Consider the following 4,624-nt stretch of genomic DNA (forward strand, 5'->3'; position numbering starts at 1 on the left):
CTTTGGGGCTTATGTTTTATTTACTGGTGAGGAAATGACTCTTTAACTATATTTAAACTGAGGTTGCATGAATATTTAAAGTGATGGTTTCAACCAGAGGAACATTTTCATTATGGGATGAACAACAGAAAAAATATTCCACTCGACTTTCTCTGAAAGGTTGCAAAGCTTTAAAACCATTCTCTTAAAACATTGATATTTTTAACATATCATAAATATAAATATTGATTATTTATGAAAATAAATAGACTGGGAATAAATAGCCTAGCACTGGTCCTTTATATTCCTGCATTAAAAAGAAAATTAGATAGACCCTCAAAATATGTAAAGCGATCACCTAAAGGTTGAAATGAATCTAGTATAATGGCCACAATGATATCTTACCTGTTCTTAGAACTTTATATGCACTGCATCCTCAAAACCACTCAGCAAATCGATTGTTGCTATTATGCCCACTTGGCAAAGAAGGAAATTGAGGTGGAGAGGCATTAGATAATTGCCTGGAATCCAAATTTAAGTAAGGCAAGGAGATGGATTAGGTACCCAGGTGGGTCTACCGAGTGTGAGTTTGTAACTATACACCCAAGCACAGAGGAATTCTCTCTTCTTCAGAGAGGAAGAAAACTCACATCCGTTAATCCACAAGATCAGAGACTTAGTACAAATAATTGTAAAATCATTTATTAAGCACCTGTTGTGTACAAAAACACAGAGTACCATGAGAAGAAAATTGTACAGAGCTAGGCAAGACAGGACTCCTTTCAAAACGAGATGATACATGAGAGAGAAACAAACTCTAATAATTATAGAACAAACTTTTGGTTAATAAGAAAAAAAATTTTAACCAGGATACTACATACTCTAAAGATGATTTTTAGTTTTTTACTTTTTTTTTTTATTTTTTGAGATGGGGTCTCACACTCACCCAGGCTGAAGTACAGTGGTGCAATCATGACTCACTGCAGCCTCCACCTCCTGGGCTCAAGCAATCTTCCCGCCCCAGCCTCCAGAGTATCTGGGACTACAGGTACGTGCCACCATATCTGGCTAATTTTTAAAATTTTTTTGTAAAGACGGGGTCTTGCTATGTTGCCCAGGCTGGTCTTGAACTCCTGGCCTCAAACGATCCTCCCTCCTTGGCCTCCCAAAATGCCAAGATTATAGATATGAGTCACCATGCCCGGCCTTCTAAGGATGACATTTAACTATTTTGTTTATTTTTGTTTGTTTGTTTTGCATGAGAACATCATAATCCTGTCACCACAATATTGATTAAAATTTATACTTCTATTTTTTAAAATATAAATTTTAATTTTTAAGGGCTCATTGAATTTAGGTTTGACAAATCTTTCTTATCCCAACATATAGCTCCTGTTTCTGGTATAGGTTTGGGTTTTTCCCAACAGAAAAAAAAAGTAATAAAAGTCAATATGTAAGACAGTCTAAAAACTGATTAGTGTCTTTCTCTGTCGTTTTTTCTGAAATTTAGCATCGCTGCCAGTCAACTCTAGAAATGGTTATCTTCAGGTCTAAAACAATACCAGACTGAGATTCATAAGATAAGGAAAAAAATACAATCATGCCACATAACCACATTTTGGTCAATGACAGATCACATAAACAGTGGTGGTGCCATAAGATTTTAGTACTGTAGTTTTACTATAACTTTTCTGTATTTAAATATGTTTAATCACAGAAATACTTTAATCCCATATTTTTACTTTACATATTCTTTGTTTAAATATGATTTTAATACTGTATTTTTACTGTACCTTTTCGTGTTTAAATATGTTTAGATACACAAACACTGACCATTGTGTTACAATTGCCTGTAATATTCATTATGGTAACACACTGTACAGGTTGTAGCCAAGGAGCAATAGGCAATATCACACAAGTGTGACGTAGGCTACGCTGTCTAGGCTTGTGTAAGCACATGCTATGATGTTTGAACAATGACATCACCTCAAGACTGTTTCTCAGAATGTATCCCTCTAGTTAAGCAATGCCTGACTATCAGATTCCCTTTTAGCCTTTGACATTAAGGCATTTATTCTCTACTGGGAAAGCCAGATTTCGCTGAAGTAAAAGATACCAATATAAAAAAGTATATATTCAACTCTCAAGTATCCCCCTAAGGGAAAAGTACTACAGGGAACAGAGAAGGGAGTGAGTGATGAGAAGAACCGTGGGTTTCGTGCCCATGCTGTGGTTGGCACAATAATGTAGAAAATAAAATACAATTTCAGGACCCTCTAAATTTATGATGTCAAGGAGGGAGTTAAGCCCTGGAAAGTGAGTCATGTAGCATGCTTGCAATTCTGCTTCTTAGATAATAGCTTAACTCTCTTCTTTACTACTCTTGTTCTGTAAATGACTAGGAGAGACCGGAGACTAGGCCTTCCCCTTCCAATTACTGATCTTTGTTATAGATTAACTGTCTCCTTTATTTATTGTCCTGTACCTAACTCAGACCAGATGGTGTCCAAAACCGCTTCTCAGTCATATCTTAAGTGTGGAATGTTAAATACACCTTTCCTCAAAAAATAAGACTATGTTGCCTAATCAGATCACTGTGACCGCATCAAACATCATATTGAAAGATGTTGAAATTCTGTTAAACTTCTCTGAATGTTGTCTAAATAAGTGATCCCAAACTTCCACATTTTGAAACACTGACTTCCATTATTTGGAATCTGTGCTTCCCAGGGCAGCCTGTCCTAAACCTTGTGCTTGAGTAAACCCTGTTTAAACTAGATTCTGACCTTTTTGATTAAAGTTGGCAATAACGACCCCCCACCCAAAGATGTCCACGGTCCTAATCCTCAGAATCTACGATTATGCCGTTACATGGCAAAGGAAAAATTTGTTGTTTATTTGATGTTAGGTTGATGTTATTTGATGTTAGATTTCTAACTAGATGTGTAATTTTGTGTTCATGGGCAAACAGCAAGCCTATAACGTAATTACTTGTTTCTGTGATGATTGAGATGTACAGGAAATATAGTTTATATGTTTGCTCCGTTTTATTTCTGAATTTTAGTGTTCAACACTTATTTACTTAACATCAAATAAAAACCAAATGTTTTGGTTTGATGTTAAGCTGTAGCTGCCATTGAGGCTGTTAATCCACTGACTGTGAGATGGGGAGATCATCCTGAATTATCAGATGGGACCAGTGTAATCACAGGGGTCCTTCATAATGGGAGAGGGAGGCAGAAGAGGTCAGACAAAAAGGTGTGAGGACTGCACCAGAGTCAGAGAGAGGCTATGTTGTTGGGTTTGCAGATGAACGGAAGGGACTATGAACCATGCAAAGCTGGCAGTCCTTAGGACCTGGAAAAAGCAAGAAACCACCTTTCCTTGAGCATCTGCAGGTACACAATCCTGCCAATAGCTTGATTTTGCTCCAGTGAGACCAGTTTTGCCTTTCGAGCTCCAGAATTGTAAGGTAATATATTTCTGTTGTTTTAAGCCATTCTCCTTTTGGTAATTTGTTACAGCAGCCAGAAAAAAACCAAACACATGCAAATACTTGCTCTGAAAACACTGCTCTCAGACATTGCAAGTGGACTCATGCTTCTTTCTTCCAGAAGGAGTCAACCTTACCTTTCTGATGTTGCTGTGGAGAACTGCAGTCTGGTGTAGATAAGCGTATCCCAGGCACCATGCCATGGTGTAGACAACTCTTCACACTTAGTCTCCACCTTGAAAGCAGGGGTCATGTCTTAGTCATGTTTGTATGACTGTTGAATGTTCTGTGGGTGATTAATAAAGGTTACAAGCGGACACGGATAAACACACACTGAAGTATTTAAAAATCGAGTTGGGTGAGTAATCTCAATGTTGCCAAGACTCAATCACACTACTCCAGGACTGGTCATTAGAACATCAGCTTGGTCCTCGCAGGAGCTTGTTAGAAATGCAGAATTTCAAACCTTCACCCCAGTCTGAGTTAATTATATCCTACATGTTAAGAAGATAACAAGAAGGTTCCCATACAGATTAAAGATCGAGAAGAACTCTTCTAGGTAAGTGGCTCTCAACTATAGCTGCACATTGTAAATCAAGGTCAGCATCTGGTTTTATTGCTTTAAGAGGTGGCCTTGACGTCAGGATTTTACACGAAGAGCTCCTTGGGTCATTCTAATGTACAGCCAAGGATAAGAACCACTCTTTCAGCTTCAACACTGTTTTTCACTTAAGTTGGCTTTGTATAGACCTACCATCATTCACCTAATATCAATCCTAAGTCCAAGATGTACCATATTCATGGAATAACCACTTTCTCTTGTCAATCCTTTCCTCCTTCCTTTTGGGAGAATGTATTTCAGGTACTACATTTCTACAAAATGTAGAACATATTTCTCCTTGCCAAACAATCTTATATTACCTAAAGACATGTTTCTGATTTGAAATAGAAAGATGATCCTTTAAGAAATGAAGAATACTCATCTTAGAAAATACTCTAAAAATTCTCACTTCAGTGTTGTGAAACTCAAATTATGTTTTATTAAAAAATTGGTGTAAAACCTTGTTAAGGGCATATGTCACAGATTTGCTTATTTTGAAAATAAATTGTGGAATATGCAAACAAAATGAGTGTTTTATTAATTTCGTAACA

The sequence above is a fragment of the Pan troglodytes genome, chromosome X (assembly GCF_028858775.2).
Source record: "Pan troglodytes isolate AG18354 chromosome X, NHGRI_mPanTro3-v2.0_pri, whole genome shotgun sequence".
NCBI classification, from domain to species: Eukaryota; Metazoa; Chordata; class Mammalia; order Primates; family Hominidae; genus Pan; species Pan troglodytes.